The 24,241-nt window shown below is 39.4% G+C and overlaps 1 long non-coding RNA gene across 3 annotated transcripts in view; it reads right to left on the bottom strand.

The window, feature by feature from the left end:
• LOC132664288 (uncharacterized) overlaps positions 1-24,241 on the bottom strand; it is a 135,972-nt gene that overhangs the window by 67,635 nt on the left and 44,096 nt on the right. For all 3 annotated transcript variants that reach the window (XR_014136595.1, XR_009603558.2, XR_009603560.2), the window contains one exon: positions 9,251-9,406. This is a non-coding gene — a long non-coding RNA (uncharacterized LOC132664288). The remainder of the gene's footprint in view (positions 1-9,250; positions 9,407-24,241) is intronic.

Below are 24,241 nucleotides of genomic sequence, written 5' to 3' on the forward strand. Positions count from 1 at the left end.
GCCTGGACTGAGGATAATGATGGAGATAATTAGTATTATGCTTATGTATTAAAAGGAGCTTGACATAGGAGTTTCACATATGTTATCGCTAATCATACAACAACTCTGTATGTTAACTATAATTATCTCTTATTAGGACAAAGAAACCCAGGCTCAAACTGATTAAATAAATAGTCGTAGGCCCACTGCTGGGAGGTGGCAGAGCTAGACTTAAACCCAGGCCTATTGATCTCGAAGCTCCTTTACTCTAAGGCAACACATAGGAACCCTCAGACTGCTGTTCCACTGCCTAGTGGGTCTACCCATCATCTGTTTACTTGTCTATTTAACAAATATTTAGTAACTATTACAACTCAGGCAGGGCGCTAGAGATTGAGGATATAACAATGATACTTAAAATAATTATGATATTTGACCTTACAGGTTTCCAAGAACACCCAGTCTCCAAGAATGAGGACTTTCCTTTTGTTCCAGATAATGGAAAGCTATAGAAGTATTTTTACAAAGAGATCTGCATGAACAGATATGTGTTTTAGAAATACTATTCTGATAACAGTGGGATTGTCTTGTTAGACTTTATATGTGAAGAAGTAAAGGACAATTCACAAATTAATAAATAGTCGAATAAGTAACAATATATCTCATCAGGACATTATTAGAAATAAACAAAGAGGAGCCTGAGCAACACTTAGGTTGAATGACCAGGATTCACAACTGATTAAAGTGGGGCTGGCAGAACAGAGAAGCATCAAAAATGATTCTGAGCTCATTAGGTTAGGAGGCTAGATGGGAAATAACATAAATGACAGAGATTGAAAGCTGACAAAAGGAACAGGTTTGTGGGAGCATATAGATTTTAGTTTTGAACTCGTTGCATTTAAGGCACGTGCAGGAAACCAGGTACATTTCCAGTAAGCAGTTGAGAATCCCAATCTAGAGCTCATGAATGAGGTATACATCGAATATAGAGGTTTGGGAGTCCTCCATGAGAAAGTGATGACTGAAGCCATGGTAATAGATGTGATGGTTGAAAGGGAGAGGGTGAAAGAAGAGGGAAAGAGGGCAAGAGTAACATGCGAGTTGAACTTATGTTTATTTATTTATTTTTAAGTTTATTTATTTATTTTGAGAGAGAGTGAGCGAGAGAGGAGCAGAGACAGAAGGTGAGAGAGAGTATCCCAAGCAGGCTCCACACTGTCAATGCAGAGCCTGAGGAGGGGCCCAAACCCATCGACTGTGAGATCATGACCTGAGCTGAAATCAAGAGTAGGTCCTTTAACCCAATGAGACACCCAGGCACCCCTGAACTTGTATTTAAAAGGCAAGTAAGACAATGCAACTTGCAAAGGAGGTTGTTGTATGTGGCAGGAAACGTCCCAGTTCTCCTTCCCTCCTACCTATAGCTGCGCCACAGGCGATGTGGCTTTGTACCTCTCCCATCAAGAGGTGAAGTCTATTGCCCCTCATTTGAATCTTGATTGACCTTTGGACTTACTTTTGCAAACAGAGTGCAGCAGAAGTGATGGTTTGCCTGGTTTGCCTCTAGGAGGCACTGCATGAGTATATGTTCACTCTCAGAACCTTGAGCGGGCAAGTGTGCAAGTCCAGGCTGCCTTGTTGGAAGACAGGAGGTCTTCTGCAGCAGAGACAGGCCATTCTGGTTGAGGCCATCTTGGATAGGTCATCCTGCAGCCAAGCTGGAAGCTCACCACAGATACATGAGTGAGCCCAGCTGAGATCAGAGGTTCTGCCTACCCAAACACTGCCCACATCACCTACTTATACAATTGTGAAATAAATGGCTGTCTTAAGCTAACTTTTGGGGGAGTTGTCATGCAGTATAACATAACTGATACAGAGCAGGTAAGCCAGGATAAGTTACAGTCGAGAGATAAAAACAAGAAGTACAAAAAGAGAGGGTGGTCAACAATGTGAACTACTCCAAATACCTCAGGAGAAGAACTGAGCGCTGAGAAGAGTCATTTGGCAAAGAGCAAGATTCCACTGATCTCTGAAAGAGCAGTTTCAAGAAATGACTTCAGGAGGGAGGAGAGACTGATGGCAGGAGAAATGAAGATAGAGCAAAGGCTTCATGCTCAAAACCATCTAGAAAACGTTCCCGGCCCTGGGAGCTGGAGATTGGATGCAAGAAGTGCCACTTTTTCAACACGATGATCTTTAGTGTCTTCAACTATAAAATAAGGAAGTTGGACTTGATAATTGTGAAAACTGCTTCCTTTTCTTATACCCCACCATACTCGGGAGGCAGAAGGACCTGATAGTTATACACGCTATGGGATCAAATAGGCACGAGTGCGATTCCAAATTCCTTTCCCTGGTATCTGTGTGTTCTTTGTAAAGATTCTGTGAGCAAAGTCTGCATTTTCGGATGTAAAATAATCATGATATTTGTCATATTGGTAGCGATCCCTGATCATTAGCATTTTAGGTGCCATTCACCTAAGTTCTGTAGAAAATGGGCTAGAAGAGTGCCTGGCACACAGTACATGGTAGCAAATTCGTGAAAGCAATATCATCATCATCACCATCACCATCACCATCATCATCCTCATCCTCATCACCACCACGACCACCACTACTAAAGCTTGAGCAAGTCCTTCCACACTGTGAATTCAGCGTGAGGGAAAAGTGCAAATCTCTACATGTTGATCACACGATCGTATTTCTGCATAGTACAATGAGTGATGTACATCATGATGACCCTGCTCGACTGATTCAATCATACATATTTGTATATAAATTCTGTTTTCTAAGGCAGAGAATTTTTTAAGCCTGAGGTTGAGCCACAAATTATACTCTTTGGGTTGGGTCGAAGGTGGAAGCCAATACAGCGCAGAAGGCAGACAAGCAGAGCTGTTCTTGATGTGGTGAGTGGAGATTAAAACCCCAACTGTACCCGCCCACCCTGACATCCTTGTTGCATGACAGAGGGTCTTCCAGAACTGCGGGTAGGCCCTTAGAAAATGAGGCAAAGCATGAGATTAATTTTTTTTTCAGAAAATGCACATCAAAAATATTTAAAATACAGTTTTGGTGCATTAAGAGGTAAATTAGCTGAGAAAAAAATCACTCATATAGAAAATTACAGTCTTCCACAGTTCTAGATAAATAAGGTTTTACCCCTCTCCTTCAGTAAGAAATCATCTTAAATGTCATTTTTTTTATAGAACAACTCTATTGACATTCACAGAAGTATGACTTTCATGGGAAAACCTCAAATAAAAGTCCTTTCTTTCCACCTCATAAACCACTTTCCCTGTGCCTACTACATCCCCACCTAAGACGTATGCATTACCAGTCTCTTGAAACACATTGCCAGCTAATATCACAACATCTTCCCCCTCCTTACTAAGCTTTTAAACGTTTCCTTTTTTTCCCTATGAACTCAAAACAAAATCTAATAAATGTTTGCTTCCAAGCAAAGAATAAAGAATTACATGGTAAACTAAAAGTTACAAATTAAAATGAAGCGTGATACCATTGTGGACAAAAAGGAAACTTTAATTGACAGATACGTAACCTCAGGGCTTTCAAAGAACTCCAGTCAGTCAGCATGACACATATATAAGTTTTATAAACATAATTTCTTTTTATTTTACTACCTAGGAGCACGAGGACATACTTTCTTGACTGTAATAATTGCTTGCAGTTAATTACAAATGAAACAGAAGTGCTGGTAATATTGGAGACTTGTACTCTGCATAAAACTGGAAATTACTGCTATTACTCTTGGTTGCTAGAGAATATTAGGTCATAGATGCTAATTAGCAGTTCATAGCCCTCCTACGGGGGGAAATCTCATTACTGCGTGAAACTGTCTTGCTAGCCAAACGCACCACTCATGGCACTCTGACCATTTTTGTCTGAGCGATTATAAGGTATAATAAAACTGAAGATTTGCTTTTGTGTGCGTGTGAGAAGGAAACCAAGCAGGCTAATCCACAGTCTTGTATTTGCTCACTCCTTCTAGAAAAACAGTTGTATCACATTTTGAGCCTCATAGTCAATGTGCAGGGACCGATTAAAAACAAGAAGACAAAAGTTTTAATCAACACAAGACAGAAACAATGTCTCCCAGTGAATACCTGTTCCAAAAACAAAGAAAATAGAGAACAAAAGTATATGTGGGATGGGAGGGAAATGAGAATGGTTCCAGGACCTTTCCAATGTGTAATTTATCATACAGTCTCTCTCTCTCTCTCTCTCTCACACACACACACACACACACACACACACACACACACACACAACTAACCCTAATAAAAGTTATTCACACACATAGTCTTTTAAAGTTTTATATATATATATATATATACATATATACATGCCTATATATATATATATATATATATATATATATATACACACATGCCTATATATATGTATATATACATATACATACTCATTTTTATAGTCCTTTTTAATACAACCAGATCCCCAAACAAGAGACATTTCTTGGGCTTATACTGGCTTTTTTTTTTCTAAAGGGAAATTTTAATGCTGTTTTCTATTAAAATATTTCCATCTCCCTCAATACATATATATTTTTATTAAGCACATAATCATTTGGTGAAAGGGTGTATTCAGAGAAAGAGGAACATGTTAAAACTCCAATCTGAATTCAGTTATTTCCACTAAAGCAAACGAATTTAGATAATGCATAAATCCTAGCTGCTTAGTCAAATTAAGTTTTATATTGAAATATAAACTATACTTGTAGTGAAAAAAAGAATATTAAATTCTTTATATTTCTATTCTGGGACACATGTGCATGCACACATATAGACGCATGAACAGTAGTGGTCTAGAAAATTCCTTAATGAGTGAGACAAGAAACCTAGGAATAAATCAGAGCCACAGAAATAGATGAGCTCTTTATGTTAAAGGAGGCATATTCATTTCTTCTGAGTGTAATGACATATACCATTATTAATTGGGCTTTTTTCTTTTCCCAGAAGTGGTACATCCATTTTCACCTGTGGAAGTAAAATTAATTAAAGGGGCAATAACTTGTAAAAATTGGAAGAGTAAATCTTCCTTCTCTGCATTGTATCAGAGGGTCCATGTGATACAAAATGCCTTTGCCCTCCTCCTGAGCTCTTGTCAAGCCTGAACATAGGCTAGCATCAGCTATAAATGAACTCCAAGTCCATTAGGCGAAGGAGAGAAAATTGGAACTTCAGCGAGAAACAGGAAGAAAAGGAGGCTAACCTGGAAGGTGGGAGGTAGAGAAGAGCTAATAGTGTCCTGTTTGAATCTACACACTTCAAGAGGATTACCTCCTCTGCTTTCTCGAACTGATTCAGACCTACATCATGAGCAGTCTCAGTTCCAAATACTCTGACCCATAGCCCCCAAGGAAGCACTCCAACTTGTCAGACCATGTGCTACATTCTTACACTTGAACGTATGATGCCATCGCCATGATACATGTGGTACCTCCTGGTAAAATAATGGAACATTGATCTTTCCTTTTGTTTTATTTCCTAAAAACGCATGTTAATTGAGAAAAAAAAATCATCAGGAAGTTCAGTAAAGACAAAAATGCTTCAATTTCCACAACAGAAATAATGATATAATGTCCTATAAACATTTTGATATCTGTCTGCCTCTGTGCATCTATCTTTCTATCTAAAAACGACTATCCCAACACCTGATTTTACAGGGTAACTTACAGTTCACAGGCACTTTCAAATTTTGATCCTCACAATAATTTGGGGAGGAAGAACCCTATAAGATTGTGTGTCAGGAGTGTGTGTGCGCGTATGTATGTGTGTATCTTATTTATCATCTTACTCGACCAATTGTCCCACCTGTTCTATCAAAAGCAAAGGTTAATTACATTTCTGTGGAGCTATGCAGAGGAAGGCTACCTTTTTCCCACTAAATTATAACAAGAGTAAATTAGAGGTTTTCAGAACTTTGCAGTTTTGATTGATGAATTCATTAATTCACCTTTTCAAAGTGAGGACTCATGTTTTAAATATTTTATGTACAATTTGCATGCTGGCATTTTTTAAGGGCTGTTTAAAAAAAAATCAGACAGTACTCAAGAGAAAGGTCAAGCTGGTCACCTTGGAGGCCAGATGCCTTTATAATGCAGAGTAAGAGGCAGGGTTGTCTTCCCTGTCATTCTACCCCTGAAAAATATTCTGTCTTGGTGTCTCCCATAGCCTCCTTATTTTATGACCTTAGAACAAGAACAAATATCTTTAATGAGATGTTAGAGTTTCATTTCCCACAGCGAAATTTTCTTCATGTCAGGCTAGATGTGGAGGCTATTCAACAGAGATTTGGCTCGTGGGTCACCCCGCGTATCAACATGAGCTAATACATGGTCATGGCATTGCCATTCTCCACGTGAAGCCTTTTCATTCAGGTCTTATGCACTTAAACATGATGTATAGGCCTCTCCCCACATTCCCAAGACAACAGGGCATATGCCTGTTAACTGTGCTTAGAACAGACAGAGTCTTTCAGTCCACTGAGCAAATTATTTCTGATTTAAAGACACATGTATTATCCAAATAGTTAAGGTAACATCAGAAAGCTGGATTCTATAAGCAGTAACCTTGTTTTTTCTCTCATCAAAGCTTCCAGTGAAATATTACATTTCTTCCTGCCCCTCCCCCCAACACTCTTCAACTTATTGTGGCTACTCTTGAGAATTCGTGAAAAAATAAAGCAATCACAAAAGATTTGTTCAGTCTCCCTGCCCCCCCCCATCCAGTTGATCATAATTAAGCTTGATTTTTCAAAAATAGAAGTAAAGAGAGATGGACAATCAATATGATTATGTAATAGTAAACAGTCATTTCTAAATGACTATGAAATGACTGTTTACTATTAATGAAGAGGAAATAGCAAAGTGGCCGTTTAGTCTTCCATCGAAAATCATACGAGGTCAACATAGGTGGGTCTGCAGATACCTCTCTTGACATATTGCAGGATAAGTCACATAAAGCAGGCTTTCTTTCAAAACATCTTAACAATAAAAGAGGAGTCTTATTTTTAATGCCCCACCTGCTTAACGCAACCTCAACCCAAACTGGTTCACACGTGCAGAATATTAAGCAGGGCTCTAATATAATGACGGAGGGTTTTCAAGACATTGAAGGAAGAATTGTTAATGATACATGGAGTTTCATCCTTATTAAAATCAGAGGCAATGTTTATGCCTCTCCCTCTTGGTGAGTCCATCCTATTGCGGCTTACAACAGCGTGTTCCTGGCCTCATTCTCAGTCCTTAATTTGTACTTGAAAAATATGTACGTGTTGAGCCAGATGCTCCCAGTGCCTAAGGTAACTCTGTGATAAATTAGGCACTTGAGAAAACAGGATTAACTCTTTCGCTAAGAGTTCTGCAGAGAGGGCCACTCCACTTTACATAAACGTAGCATCTGAAAATCTAGCTGTGTCCAAAAGGCAATTAGAATTTACCGTAGCTTTACATTCAGTGTGGCCTTTTTAATGCTTCCAAAAATGCTCTTACCAACAAAAACTTCTTTCCAAATAACTCTTCGGGAATTTCTCTACTGGGTAAAGCTACATACTTCTAAAATGAAGACTATTCTCTAGTGTCCTGGGGGTGGAGATAGAGAACAACTGTATTTCCCAAAAGAGCCCCGTCCTGTTTTTAATCCACGATGTTAGTGTATATTCGCAGATGAGGCATCGGGAGGCTGATCACTGTCAGTGGAGTGTTGGGGGCAAAGTCTTACCTACCTCACCGAGAGGGCCCGTTTGATCTTAATTCAGAAAAATTAAATTAATGTGCTCCTGAAAATGTTTCACTTCTATTTCTTCAAAGAGTGGAGTCATTCTTCTCTTTCATGTTCTGTCTTTGGATCGGATGACTGACTTGACAATATCGGCCTCACAGAGACCTAATCTAAGCTGTTTGTAATCTTCAGTGTGTTTGAATCACACTTTTAATACTCTAATTTTGGCAGGATACTTCAAGGGATTAAGAGGTTCAAAACAACAGTGAGCAAATCAGCAGTAATTACAACACAATGGCTGTTACAGCACAACAATATCACAGAGTGTCTTCAAAAGCATCCTAATTGCACACTTCATTTGGCTACACTTTTGCATCACGCTGAGTTTTTGAGCAGGGCCATCTTTAGCCCTGACCATTTAAAATACTCATGAAGCAATGTTCTTTCATGCTCCAGCAAACTCACAGCAAATTCTACTTCCCTCTACCTTTTTAACCTTCCAACGGAAACTTCTGTAACAGGTAGGTCAGCATAGGTGCAGCAAAAAACAAGCTCAACCCCTTGCGCTAAATTTTGTTGTTCCTTGAAAATGTTACAGGGGCAAACGTTGCAATTCGGCACTCTCTCTGGCAGAGTCAACCCATGGAGAAATCTTTATATCCTTAAGTTTGAACACTGAACTTTGACTTTACATCCTTCTTTTATGCTGGGGGTGGGGGGAAGACGTGGGTGAGAATGGAATCCTAAAAAGTATTTCCTGAGATGTTGAAGTTTTGGCAGATACATTTTTTTTTTTCACTTCACAAAATCTTCCCACTTGGGCTTCCTTTCCTATTTCCCTGATCCACACCATCACCCTGCTTTTTCATTCATGTCAAGTTTTTATTTCTTATAGCACTTCTGTAGGCTAATAATCATGTGTTGTATTTATTCCCGTATGCTCCCTTTTTAACTTCGTCTAATTTGTCCTCCTTTTGTTGCCATGAACATCTGCCCCCTCACAGACTGTTGAATCCATTTAAAATAAGATAATCTGCCAAGTGCAAGTAAATATGTGCCGCCACACACCCTCTGCAAAAAGAAATGCTTTTGCCCCATTTTTTCAACATTATGGCTACCACACAAACGGCTACACATTTTTTTTTTTCTTTTAGTTCAAGAGCGACAAGATAGTTCAAGGGTGAAAAGATCATTTGTTCTGGTAGTCACATTTGGCTTATCTTGAAGGTTCCCCACCCCCCGCCCAGCCCAGTTCAGCATAAAATGGAATGTTCTTTGGTGTGAGATATAAACCAAACTTACATGTTCCCCAAACTTGAGTATCAGTGCCCAATCCAAGATTTCCTACACGATTAAGGAATGAAATTTCAGCATGGTGTGTAAGACAGGTTATAAATTTAGTATGTATCTCAGTAAATATTTCTTATAGACATGATATAATGCATTTCTAAGTCAGAAGAAAATGTAAAATGAAAAGTGTTATTTAAAGAGCAGTGTTTCAGGAGTACCTGGATGGTTCAGCTGGTTGAGCGTCCGACTCTTGACTCTGGCTCAGGTCATGATCCCAGGGTCATGAGATCAAGCCACCTGTTGGGCTCTGCACTGATTGTGCTTGAGATTCTCTCTCTCCCTCTGGTTCTTTCCCCCGTTCGCTTTCTCTCTCTCTAAAGTGAAGGGGAATAAAAGTACAAAACAAAATGAAAAGCAGTGTTCCAAATAAAGGTTTATGGATTTAAATGGAAATAATGACCATCCATTTAAAACATTTTCAAATGGTCTTTGGATTTGGATTTATTGATAGACAAAGCATGTCCAAAATTTCTCAAGACTAAAAATGGGCCTTCGCATGACAACACAGGACAAAATATAGGATACTATCTGAATCTTCCAAATTTAATCACAACAATAACATAACAATAACAGTGGCTTGTTGCTATGAGCAAATTTCTTTTTTTTTTTTTCATTTTTTTTAACGTTTATTCATCTTTGAGAGAGAGAGAGAGAGAGAGAGACAGACCATGAACAGGGAAGGGGCAGAGAGAGGGAGGAGCAGAATCCGAAGCAGGCTCCAGGCTCTGAGCTGTCAGCACAGAGCCCATCGCAGGGCTTGAACTCACTAACTGCAAGATCATGACCTGAGCCCAAGTCGGACGCTCAACCGACTGAGCCACCCAAGCGCCCCCATGTGCAAATTTCTTAACCCATAGAAGCTTATGGTTCCCATCAACAAAATTTTGGTAGTAATACCTGAAGATGAAAATGATCTAATGCACATGAACAGGCTATAAAACCATAGCAAGCTATACAAATACAAAGCATTATTATTATTCAACAATAAAAATTAATGTACATCAAAAATACTCATGAGGCTTATATTTTAATAACACTAACTCTATTATAATACTGATTCCTTTTAAAGACATAGCTTGGACATGTTTATAGAGATCTCATTTTATTTGATAACATTGCCCTTTCACAACATTGTAAAATGTTTTATTCGCTTGAATTACTTTCCGAATTGTTATATATCTATTAAAAGAAGGTGTTTCTGAAACATATATATGCACATATCTCTCAAGGTTCCATACGTTTAAAATGGGCTTTGAAACCTATGACAACATTCACAATTTTGGTTTTGTAGCTACAATTCCTGTCATTCTAAGTGGTAACATAAATTATTTCTTCTTACTTTTTGTCTGATTAATAATTCTGGATACCAGAAACAAAAACTATAGCCAGTTATCATTATTTGCTGTAGTCGTATGTTCTACAAAGTCACTGGAAACACAGAATTAGCAAGCACTGAATCATCTCTGACAGGATAAGACTCCTGCAAACCTCCGGTCACATTTTCATCAACCAATTAATGCATACCCTTGTTTGATATGTGTTTCCCTTTAAAGACACCGTATTTAATATATATTGTTGATTCATTAACCCATGCTTGAACCAAGCTTATCTAAGAGACATATTTTCTTCTTAAGGCACACCACCAATCTTCTTGTGCTTAACAGTAATAGACAACACTTCACTATGCTTGAGGGATATTTTAAATAGCAAAATCACCAACAAAAACAAAAACAAAAAACCACAAAGAAATCTGGTACTCAATAGACCGCAAAAAGGACACTTGTATACAGTATGATGGTTGAAATAGGAAAATAGAATGTTGTCTTGTTCTGTCTTGGCTGGGCACGTGTACAATGGGTGATTCAAAGTTTTCACTGCTCAGCACATATCTGTGAATGACCTCAAAAGTATCATAAGTATTGATTTGGGAGTTACAAGGAAAGTTTAGCAAGTAGGTCAATTTACAAACATGGAATAATGAAGATTGACTATATCTTGTAAGGAGTGCACAGAAATCTGAGGTTGGACTAAATTAGTGAATCATTGGTCCATTCTCCCTTGTGTGAGTCTTCTCTTCAGTAAAAATATCTGATATTTTTGAAGCAGAGCTGGAAAGCCACTAATCACTGCTTAAGCTTTCATTTTTTTTCCCCCTTAACTCTTCCATTAAAAAAAAAAAAAGCAATTCTGCAAATGTGTTTGCTTACAAATTCTTTGTGTGGAACAGCTTAAATGATTATTTTGGGGGCATAATTTAGGACACGTGGGAGTAAATTTGTGTAAACAAACTCCTTTTGATCTCTTTCCCTCACCCCCAATTCTCCACAGCAAGAGCACTTTATCATGTATAGTTCAAAAAAACTGGAGTATTTCAGTCAGATGGGACTAACCTGAGAAAGGTTTGCATTACCAGTTCAGCCACTGCCACGACCTTTTGGAATAAAGATGAATCTGACCCACTCTGGCTTTCATGCTGGTAAACTATTGTCATTACCATGGAAAAGTTCAATTTGTCACCCTGTGGGTTATGTTTCTTTTATTCTTGTAGCATCTCCACTGAGAAAAAGTCTGGGCTCAATATGTATCCAAAGGTGAAGTCCAAGCCACTGTTGCCCTTGGAGTGCCCTGGCCATTTCATCCACTTCATCTCCAGCAGCCAGGGCAGTGAGAGAAGAGGACTAAATTCATGCAAGAAGGGAACCAAATCTTGCTGCAACCCATGACAGATCCTGTTTGCTAAAAAGCCCATTAGAACCATCACCTTTTAAGCCTGTTCTTAAGATTGCACTTTAGGGGCGCCTGGGTGGCTCAGTCGGTTAAGTGTCCAACTTCGGCTCAGGTCATGATCTCACGGCTCGTGAGTTCGAGCCCTGCGTCGGGCTCTGTGCTGACAGCTCAGAGCCTGGAGCCTGTTTCAGATTCTGTGTCTCCTTCTCTCTCTCTGACCCTACCCTGTTCATCCTCTGTCTCTCTCTGTCTCAAAAGTAAATAAACAGTTAAAAAAAAAAAAAGATTGCACTTTAGTATATTATGAATTGATCTTTCAAGTTCTGGAAACGTTCCACCGCATGATTATTCTCTGGATTCTAGCAGATACCATTTGTATATATATTTATATTTCAATATATTAAATATAAATGTATATTATAATACAGAATCTATATTACAGATTAAATATATTTAAATATATCAAATATAAATGTAAATGTTACATATTTTATATATATTTATATTTAAGTATATAGAATCAGGACACTGACATTTAAGTTGGGGGTCTGTATGAACTGATGAGGTTGGGCAAGTCAATCTCCTGAGCTTTATTTTCCTCATCTGTTAAATACAGACAGTAAGAGTCACTTCAAAGGGGAAACATGAGAGTCTAATGAGATAGGAAATGTAAAAGTGTTTTGTAAACAATCGAAGGCTATAGGAAGAGGATCTTGCCTAGATCATAAGCCAATGTAAATACAGTGACTACACAGTAATATCATTATTTCTAAAATAAGCTCTTTAAGCACTGTAAAACCAGCAGCTTCTTCTGAGCCATAACTAATGATTTTGCTATTTTTGTTCTGTATCAGAAAAGAAATGTGATACACTGATGAGTTCCAGAAAGCAACAGTAGAACCCTTGAGTCTGAGATTTTGTAGAAAGCTCCACCTCTGTCAGAGAGGAACAAATCACCCCGTCCGTGCATAGCCTTCCATTTCTAGGACAAACACCTTGGAACTGTGCTTCAAGGTCCTCAGAGCAGAAAGACTTGGGCATCACACGGTTTGTGTGAGGTTTGGGGGTTGAACTGATAGCCACACCCTCAGAAGTGTGAGTGCAAAAGTGTACGCGTAATTCAATTACACAGCATGTAAACAATCAAGAGCGGAAGGAAATGTTGCTTTGGCTTACTTCCAGAGTTACTCATGTGATTAATACAGAGCAAAGTGACCAAGTAATTAGCAATCTTGCCCAATTTTTAAGTTAGGTTTGTATTTTAATTGAGAGATCTGGTTTGAGACCGTTTGTTTTGGATTTGTGTTTTTCTAGATGGATCGTTTTACTTTATTCTGCAGAGCCCGACGTTCTGACATCTAACGTTTAAGACTTTTCATCAACCACACTTTACAAGTGAAATCTCAGAACAGTCAAGTCAAATGAAGACTTTCACTTCTCACAAATTCCTTTTTAGCAATCGTTTCCCCCATGGCATTCACTCAAGTCCACCCTCCACATACCAACTTTAAAATTTGATCAATACGTGCTTGCATAGGACTGTTTTTGTTTGTTTGTTTGGTTTGGTTTTTATGAGTGATGCTTAAGTCAATTTAGCTTGTAAGCTTAAAGTGGACTTTGTCTGTATTATGTTTGATACGTTGTGGCTTATTCAATAAACACATAACAGCAACCAAAGAACTGGACCAATTGACGCCTCAGTTTTATGGATTTGACGGATGACTGGTACTTTAAAAAATCATTTAAAAGTAGAGTAAATAAAGCATGAAGTATTTGAATTAACTATCTTGAACATCCTAGGACTTCACATGTTACTATAACCAACACGCAGTGAAAGAGTCAGGCCATCTATCTACATAAAGACAGACAGACTTCGAAGGCGTGGTGATTCAGAGGCTTGTCTGCAGTAACCCTTACTTTAGGTACTGTTGAGGGAGCTGTCTGGGTGAGAAATGGTTTATTTTAACACTCAGTTTGAATGAAGGTAGTGTCGCTTTTGTGTTATTTTGCCTAGAGAGCTACCTTAAAATCCTATCAGTTTTACCACCTTTGAATTTCATGTCCCAATGGGTAGACAACAGCCCAGACCCATAAATGTCACCATCATTGTTTGATGACTAGGTTCTTCATGCTCCGCTGATCATCTACAAGGACAGTAATCCCTTCTGGGGAGAAAATCGAGTTTCCTCTGTAGAAGCAAGATTTCATGCATGCAAGAGGTCTCACAAAACTCTTTAATATTCAAGGAAGAGACCTGGTTGATTCCAAAAATCATTTTTTGTCCTTCCTTAATTTGGTGACATGCTTCAATCACAATTTGTAAAGTCAAAAGAGATTGTGGAAGATCCCTTGACAATAGCAACGTGCCTGAGCATATCTGTCCCAAGGTTCACTAAAAATGACCTGTTTTCAATCCATTGCAAAGGCCCTATGGCCTTTATAGATGTTCTGGCTCTCCACCTGATGACTAAGACAAGCAGCTGGCTTAACAGGACGTGAATGAGGTCACTGTGGGATTTGTGGCTTTTGTTCTTTTCTTTGGCAAACCGTCAGGTTCAATAGCAGAGGGCAAAAATCAGTATTAACACTCTATCAAAACCTGAGTTACCACCCCTTTATGTATTAGACTTCTTTTCCTTTTATAATTCAGAGAATGCACTAACAAAAAATTAAGAGAGCCGATTTTGTGAGGGAAATGATATGCATGTTCCAAAACAGTTATAAGCACTTTGAAAATCCAGACATCTTATTTGTCAAATCCAAGACTTGAGGCTTAAGTTTCAACTTTGACATATTAAAAGCAGTTAATAACACTATTTTATTAGTTAAAATAACATATCAAATAACCATCAGCAAATCTTCCTGAGCATAGACTCTGTGCACAGTGCTATATTGAGGGCCTCAGAAGATACAAAGACACTTAAGACACACTCTCAATGAGTTGATGATATCATTAGGGAAATAACATCTACTCAGGAGAAAAAATTAAGTGACTATTCAAGAAAGAAATAACAGCACATAGGATGATGAAAATATTTGTTTTTGGAAAATAAGGTTAGAGAATTTAAAATTTTAAAGTAAGACTCTCTTGGGGCCTGAGTGGCTCAGTGGGTTAAGCGTCAGACTTTGGCTCAGGTCATGATCTCGCATTCTGTGGGTTCAAGGCCCTGTCCGGGTCTGTGCTGACAGCTCAGAGACTGGAACCTATTTCAGATTCTGTTTCTCCCTCTCTCTCTGTCCCTCCCCCACTCACTCTCTCTCTCTCTCTCTCTCTCTCTCAAATAAAGAAACATTAAAAAAAATTTAAATAAGACTTTTGTACTAGCAACTGCATGAAGGGAGGGAGAGAAGGCCGATGTAGGAGCTAAGTTCAAGATAAGTTCTCAGCTCTTTACAATTTCAAAATTATAGGGCCACCTGGATGCCTCAGCCGGTTAAGCATCCAACTCTTCATTTTGGCTCAGGTCATGATGTCCCGGATGTGGATCGAGCTCTGCTTGGGATTCTCTCTCTCCCTCTCTCTCTCTGCCCCACTCCCCTGCTCTCTCTTTCAAAATAAAAAAATAAACATTAAAAAACATTTCAAAATTATACACCTTATTTTATTGTCCGATCCAACCTAAAATCTTTTTTGGAGAATTGTTTTGTGGTCAGTGTTAAGAGTGGGATGTTTAGAGGAGGATATTTCTGACTCTTAGGGAGGGGGTAGGAGCTTTCCGTATTCATAGAGCTCTTTGTGGAGGAAATAGCCCAAAGGGTCCACAGAATTACCTTTTGTTCTAAAAGGTTTATTAGGCTTCCACTGGAAAAGGGTAACATTAACATAAACACATTTAGTTTCTAACTCTGAGGATTTTCTTATTGTTATCTATCAGAAAAAAAAAGGTTACGGATTTATGTTAAAAATCTATTGCTACAGATTTATGTTAAAAATCTATTGCGACTTAAATGTGGTCCTTGCCCTCCAGGTCATCCTTGTCTGTTTATTCCTTTGACACTTAAAATTCAACAAGTACAAGCTTAACTTAAGGACATTGCCTCTCTGCCCTTGCTTGTCCCATAGCCAGAAGGGCACCACTAAAAACCCAGCCCTTTCCCTCACCACGCGCAAGCAGTCGGCACAGTCTTCAGGCTTCCATCCCAAGTGTCTCCATCCCTTATGTCACGTTCATGGCTTCTAGGCTGTCCTGGTGTTCTGAACATCTGCCACACTGCCATTAGAGTTGTATTTCTAAAATGCAACACGAAAATATCGCTACTCTGCTTAAAATTGTCTGATAACCTTGTGAGGCCAAAAAGATAAAGTCCAACGTGTTTAGCATGATGGTAAAAGGTCACTGGCTGTCTGGCTCCTCTTTACCTCTCAGCCTCTTCTCCCTTCATCGTCTTTATCCACCTCGCTTCTGGTGTCTGGTCTGTGTCCATAATGTTATTTCTACTCATCCTTTAGGACACGGCTCAAACTGTCACCTCCTCCTGACCACTGTTTTGCCCAGTAGGAGTCAGCTGTTTCTTTTTCTGCCCTCCATCATAAAACGCAAACCATGTTATGGGAATGTATTGTGCTCTCTAGATTGTGTGCTCTTCAAGAGCAGAGGCCATGAAGATCATTCACCTTTGACTATCCATCATCTGGTAGTACTCAATAAATTTGGAGCGGATGACTGAATGAATTTTTTGACTATTTTTCTTACATCGAATGTGAGTTGCTCAGTCATAAGCTATATGTTATTTATCTTTGTGTTCAAGGTGCAGCTTCTAAGAGAGCACAACACTTGCTAAATATTGAATGTTGGAGAAATAAATTAAAAGTTGTTTGTCTACCTGAAGACTGACTAACTAAATTTATAGAATAATAACTGGTCATAATATTACCCCCTGGGACAGTAAGACTTTTAATTACTTTTAGTATATTTTGTTTCCTAGTATAATTAATTGTGTAATTTATTTGCAAAGATGTTAAAAAACTATTTTTAAAACTCTATGTTTATAAACGAAAGTTTTGAGAATTGTTACTAAAAAAAATAGTGATTTAAATCACTTTCGTCATGGAAGATAAGTGTAGTGAGTTGTGGGATTAACATCAACAAGATGGCAACATAGGAACTTCTAGTGCTCATCCTCTCCCAGAAACACCAATTTGAGCGGCTACCTGCACACAAAAATATCTTCACAAGAGCTCAGCATTCTATGTGAGGGGCTATAGCACCTGGATGAAGCACAGAAATTAGAAAAGATGCATTGAGGTGCATAGGAAAACAATTTCAAGTTACCCCCTTCACTCCAAGCAGGGGTGGCCCAGTATGAAGGGAGACACCCACCCCACATGAAAAGGAGAGTGAAGTGAGCTCCCAACTTCACCATGGACCCCACCACCAGGCCCATACCATCACCGAGTGGCTCCTGTGAACCCAAGCTCCTACTTGCCCCAGCACCAGACCAGCCTCCAAGGACACAGATACGAGACCCTTGCCAGTGGCCCCTTAGCCTCTTGTGCCCTCCCAGAACCAGGATTCCTTCTGGTCACCGTGGACTCAATCCCCAGGCCTGCCCACCTACTGATCAGACACTTCAACCCAAATCAAGAAATAGAATTTTGTCAATAGAATTTTGTCAGCATCTCAGCATCTTATGAACCTTCCCAAGTACTACTTTGAACTCCCAAGCTAACTGCTCTGTTGAGTTCTAACATTATAGCTTAGTTTTGTCTGTTTATAGCATTTATGTAAATGGAATTTTGGAGTGCATATTTTTGAGTCTTGCCTTTCAGTGCCATGTTTCTAAGATTAATCCATCTTATTACGTGTGATTGTGATTCATTTCCTTTTGTTGCTGTATAGAATTCCATGGTATATGAATATATACACACATATACATACATATATGTGTATGTATGTATATATGAATTTATTTCAATTCTACTGTTGATAAATATTTGGATTGTGTTGAGTTTCGGTCATGCACATTTCTCATTAGATTTATTTCTACTAATAGCATTTTTGAGGGTAGTTCATTTTTTCTTAAATTTTGTATTCCAAATAATTTTGTTAATGTATAAGAATACAACTTCACTTCTAAGCTGACTCATGTTGGAAGACCTTTGCTCCACGAGCCTGTCCACAGGGCTGCCTCACAAGATGGCTTCTGATTTCCCTAGAAGTGGGCAACCAGAGAGAAAATAAGAGAGGGAGAGAGACCCTGTGCCTAAGAAAGAGTTTCCAAGGTAGAAACCATAGTCTTTTTATTTGGAAAGCAACATCTGAATTAAAAAAAGAAAGAAAGAAATTGATTTTAAAATTGCTCTTACATTCAGCAATTTTGCTAATCTCATCTATTATTCCCACAATTTATCTCTAGGTTGTTTGGATTTTGACATATATATTATACCATCTATTGATAATAATAGCTTTCTTTCTTTCTTTCCAAACCTTATACTTTTTATTTTCTAGTCATATTTAACTAGTCAGGATCTCCTGTTCAATATTGTTTATCCTATTTACATTAATGCAATTACTAATACATTTTTGTCTAAATCAATTATCTATTTGCTTTTTCTTTGCCCTGCCTGCTTTTTTCTCTCCCCCAGCCCCCCACCCCCGCTTTCTTTTGGAATTATTTGCTATATTTAACAATTATTCCAGTTCAACCTATTTTGTTATATCTTATTTTATTTATTATTTTATTGTGGTAAGAATACTTAATATGAGATGTACCCCCTTAACTAATTTTTAAATGCACAATACACACTACACAATTTTTAAGTGTACAGTGTTGTACAGCTGATTTGTGCTTTGATTAGTAACTGCCCATTTTCCTTGCCCCCCGCCTCCAGATCCTGGGAACCATTATTCCATTCTTTGATTCAATGAATTGACTATTTTAGTTGGTGGGAATGCAAAATGGTGTAGGTGTTTTCCATAGTATCTACACTATTCAGCCTTAAAAAGAAGGAAATTTAACAATATGCAGCAACATAGATGAATCTTGATGTTATTATGCTAAGTGATATAAGCCAGTAACAGAAAGACAAAAACTGCATAATTCAACTTATATTCAACTTATAATTCACTGTGATTAACTTCCTATTCTTTTTCTGTTTATCCTAGAGATGACCATGTGCACTGTAGATTAATTCAAGCTGTTGCATAAAGTACTAATTTTAACTCTGCCAACAGGAGGACCTTAGAACCCTTGAACACCACTGACCATTGTTTTTCTGTATCTAACTTCTCTGCCTATTTGAAACTCCTTGAGACATTATTAATACTGTTTATTAAAATTGGCATCAATTTAGATTTGCTCATATATCTACTTTCTGTTGTTGTGGGTGATGTTTTGCTGCTTAAGTCCTCCTGAATCTGTACCTTTTCACCTGGGATTGCTTTCCTTCTGCCTGAAAAACACTTGTTAGTATTTTAGTTCAGGTCTGGTTGTGATGAATTTGTTTTTATCATTATTACTTTCTACATTTTAGCCTTTATTTTACCTTTATTCTTAGAGGAGTTTTCACTGGCTCTGAAATACCAGTGGCAATTACTTGCTTTCTTTTCTTTAAAGATGTTAATGTATTTTCATCGGATTTCCATTGGTTTTGGTTTGTTTGTTTTTTCCAGAAGATAGTTGTCAGTCTAAATCTTTCTTCTTTTCTTTTTTTCCCCTACCCTGTTTTTCACACATTTTGTTCTCCTGTTGAGTTTTAGCAGTTTTACTTCAATGCATCTGGGTGCAATTTTATTTTTTTTTTTAATTTTCATTGGGGTTTATGATTTCCCTTGAGTATGGAACTTGATGTTTTCTTCAGGAAAACACTCTCCTATTTGTTCTCATTTTTCATTTCTCATTTTTTCTCATTTTTTCCTCATTTTTTTCTCATATTTTCTTCTGATCTACATTATGATTGACTTGCTGATTCTTCAATTGTGTCTAATAGGCTGTTACCCCAATCGGGTTCCTGATTTCTATGTAGTTTTTTTAAAAGATAGTTTCCAGATTTCTAGTTAACTTTTCACTAATATCTGTTATCTCCTAAAATATATCAAATGTAGTTATTCTGAAGTCTGTATCTGTAGTTCAGAGTGTTTGTTTCTATGGTCCATTTTCCCTTCATGTTTTCTTGTCTCTTCATGTGCCTGATTATTTCTGATTGCTTGCTGAACATTGTACATGCAAAATTACAGGATAAAGTTAGCTTTGTATGATGTTACCTTCCCTTAGAGATGATTTATGATGACTTTTTGCAGGAAACTATGCACACTAGCAATACAGGCACATCTTAGTCTATTCTTGAAATTTTTTTTTAATGTTTATTTATTTTTGAGAGAGAGAGAGAGAGAGAGAGAGAGAGAGAGAGAGAGTGTGAGTAGGGGAAGGGCAGGGAGAGAGAGGGAGACACAGAATCCGAAGCAGGCTCCAGGCTCTGAGCTGTCAGCACAGAGCCTGACGCGGGGCTCAAACTCCCAAACCTTGAGATCATGACCTGAGCTGAAGTCAGATGCTTAACCGACTGAGCCACCCAGGTGCCCCCATATCTTAGTCTATTTTTAAGAATTCTGCTAATTTAGGGGCACCTGGGGGGCTCCGTCAGTTAAGCATTGAACTTCAACTCAGGTCATGATCTCACGGTTCCGGTTTGTGAGTTTGAGCCCCACATCAGGCTCCCTACTGTCAGCATGGAGCTCGGTTTGGCTCCTCTGTCCCCTCTCTCTGTCCTCTCTTTCTCCCCTGCTCTTTCTCTCTTCTCTGTCTCTCTCAAAAATAAATAAACATTAAAAAAAAAAAAAGAATTTTTCTAATTTAGATCTGAACTTCAATCCCTTTGAGATACTGCATGCTTCTGGTTCACCCTTACTCCTAGAATCCTTACTCTAGACATCTTTGGGATTTTTATTCGAAATACTGGTGTTTTACCAGCACCACCAGCAGCTCCTTTATTCTAGCTTTTGCCCCCTTCACTCCATACAACCGTCTATGAGCATCGAGTCTCCTTGGCTACTGAGCCACCTATTTTGGAACTGACAGAGGAAAAGTGGCCACAAATGCTGCATTCTTCTCTTTGAGTGTCTGTCTTCTTCAAAATCTTGGCTCTGTAATTCAACCATGCTCATTGTCCTCAACAGGAAGCTGTGCAGATTACCTAATACTTCATTACTGAAAGTGGGTATCGGGAAGCCCTCCTTAAACTCCATCACACTTACCTTTTCAACAATTATGCCAGAGTGCAAACATCCAAATAAATTATTTCCCTGTCAAATCACCTTTGAGAGCTAACCACATATTCTAGAATTTTACCAGAGTGCAAAGCATTTCGAGAACTCTTTTTAGATCACTGTTTTGTTTTTTTTTTGCAAATTAGCCAAGTTAATTTTGGTTACAAAGTTTAATTTCGTTGCTTCTAAAGTTAAACAGTCCCTTTCCCTGCAAATGCAACACTTTGATCATATACTTAATTATTACACATACGTTTATAACTTTTGGCTATTTAGAAAATAATCATATCCATAGTACATACATGGAGAGTGACAACTCTTGAGTATTTAATACAATATCCCACAGTTTCTGCAGGCCCTTCTGAGGAAAAGTCCCGAACATTATTTGAAAAATGGCAATTTTACCGGGGTGTGTGCAAAGCCTCCCCAATTGTGACTTTGCAAAGAACGTTAATATTCGGACATGTCAGTGTTCTTGTGTTTTGAAAGAAAATTAAACCCTTGCTGTCACAGTGGTCAATTTTAGAAAATTAAAAAAAAAAAAAAAAAAGAAACACCTTGCTGTTCTTTCTCCTTTGAACAAATAATGTAGGACGCAATCAACACCAGTGGCATATCCATTTACTAACACCTTGGTTACTAAAATATTTCAATTGTCTTTGAAACGCAGCGAATGCCCTCCCCCCTTGGGCACTGTCAATTTTGTTCCATGTTCAACATAGTGCCTTGGGGTCGAGAGAGTTCTTCATCCATAAGGCTGCAGATTGCGGCAGACATATGGCCGTGCACAGGAGAGCATCTCTCACATTTGGAGAAAGAGGCTTTCTTGCCTATTACCAGTAAGGGCCTTGGTGCCCCTCTGCATTAGCATTCAGCCCTGTTTGGATCTCTTCTCTGATCTGCCTCACATGGGTTGATTAACTTTGATTAAAGCTAAGTCCGGTCAAGTTCTAAGTAACATGGAAAATGTTCGTAGGCCTCCATAGTTTCTTAATCTCCTTATTACAGCTTCCTGGAAGGGAGTCTACTTTGTTTCTGGATCATCAACAGTTCCATTTGGAACCCGCCACAGTTCCAGGAGAGAGCGCACACAGGATAATCCCCCATCACCGTACGCATTACTGAACCCTCGGCCTGCACCCTGGCTGTGTGGTGAGGCCCGAGGCAGATGTTCCTGGGCAAAAGCATTATTAACGGGGCAGCTGTGCACACAGAAGGCAGTTTAAATTTCCACTGTTTCCTCCACAGCCCCTTTTGGATTCTAAGCTCCAATTTTCCCCATCCCAGAGCCCTTTGAAAATTTTAGAGTCAATTTTTAAAAATTGAATTTAGGGGCCTTGCGAGATTCACCAACGCAGGTGCTAAAAGACAACCGACTCTACTGTGGCTGAGATATTTTTAAGGCTGTAATATCGCTGGAGAAAAAAAAAAAATAATAAGGATTTCCCCCTTCCTGAGAGAAAGCTTAACCCTTTTCGGAGGGGAAATGCCTGCTTCCTTTCTGGGACCTGGTTGCCCAAGGCTATCTGGGGAGAGAAAAGGTTATTTCAAGTACTTGGATACTTGTACACCTGTACTTCCCAAGAAAATAAAACACTTCTTCAAAATCTTGACAGCCTACAAGCCGGCAGATGTTCCTGTGTGGCCCTAACTGAAAAGGCCTTATCTAAGTGAATTTTCATTTTCAGCTTGAATTACCTGGTCTCTCTGGCTACAGTGATCAGATTAACTGAATCGTTGCCAAATCTACGCTTGATGTGTGGGGTCTTTTTCTTTTTTTTTTTTTTTCTTTCTTTTTCTTCTTGGACATATTTTTAAGCTTAAACAAAGAATTACAAGCATGTCCAACGAATACAACCGGAGAGACCCCATTTTCACAGACACGTCTTGTGATCCCCAAAGCCTGTGATGAGCCTGAGGTCCTGAGGCCAAAGAGATCCACTCCCCGCATTAGAGAAAACGTTTCTCGCGCGGAAGGGAGGAAGAGAAGTACACGAGTACAATCGCCTCCACGGTACGAGTCAAAACTATCGACGCACGTACGCTTTTAAAGGGTACAAGCGGTGTGCGGGAGCATTTGTGAAGAGGTCAGTACTACATTCGCAAAATACAGCAGGGGGAAGGTGACAAGGGCTTTCTGTCCTACCACAGCTGTTTCAAAGGGGCAGGGGCAGGGGAAGGAGGGCCGGCAGCTACTCCGGCTTCGCTCCACCCTCCTCATTCAGGCTGCACGTTACCTTGACTGTTGACGGCTGCTTTTCTTTCACGGTGGCCATTTTCACGGGTTTTCATGAGTTCGTGAAGGTCACCGGGGTTAAAGAGCTCTGCAATTGTCAGGTTGGGTTCACTGCTCCAACAACCACCCCCACCCTCGACGGCTTTACACAATACAAGTTGATTTCTTGCTCACGTCACGGTCCAGCGGGACATTTCGACCCCGGCTCCTTCTATTCAAAGCCTTGGAGACCCCAACACCGTCCCCACAGGCAGGAGGCAGAGTGCGGAGGGTTGGGCGGGAGATTTTATTGGCCAGGGCTGGAAACGGTGCACATCACTTCTGCCTACATGACACTGGCCAAGATTTAATCCCACAGCTGCTCCTAGCCTCGAGAGAGGCTGGGTCGTGTGGTCTCGCTGGGCGCCCAGAAGGCAAAGGCAAACAGTTGGTGACTAACTAGGCAGATCCTGCTATAAGCCAAAACACACACACACACACACACACACACACACACACACACGAAACAAACAAACAACAAAACAAAAGAAAACCCAGAAACAAAACAACCGGGGTGGGGGGACGGGGGGACCTGTTCCTCACTGCACAAAACTATTAACAGGAACTTTTGCACACGATCCCTCTCCTCAACTCTTTCCAAAAGGTCTCGGGAAGGGCAGCTATTTGTTTCAGAAGGAGACTCAGAGATTCCTGAGACTGAAGGCATGTGGCCCACAACGGGCCCATGGGCCACGTCTGTGGGGTCCAGCGGAGGAGGAGGGATCAAACGGGTGTACCTTTAGTCCTTGACACTCTAACGTTAGGAGGTGACTCTGCCAGCACAAAAATAAAGCAAGCTGTGCTTTTTGTAAGTGAAAAGTCTCGTTACATTTGAGGTGAGTCAGGAAAGGAAGCGAGGGGAAAAGTGTCTATTTCCGGGCTCTGAGCACAGCTGAGGCGCCCGAGCCGCGTGCCAGAGACTCGCAGCTGCAGGGGCGCCG

This window comes from Panthera onca, chromosome F2, assembly GCF_046562875.1.
Source record: "Panthera onca isolate mPanOnc1 chromosome F2, mPanOnc1 haplotype 2, whole genome shotgun sequence".
Classification (NCBI taxonomy): Eukaryota; Metazoa; Chordata; class Mammalia; order Carnivora; family Felidae; genus Panthera; species Panthera onca.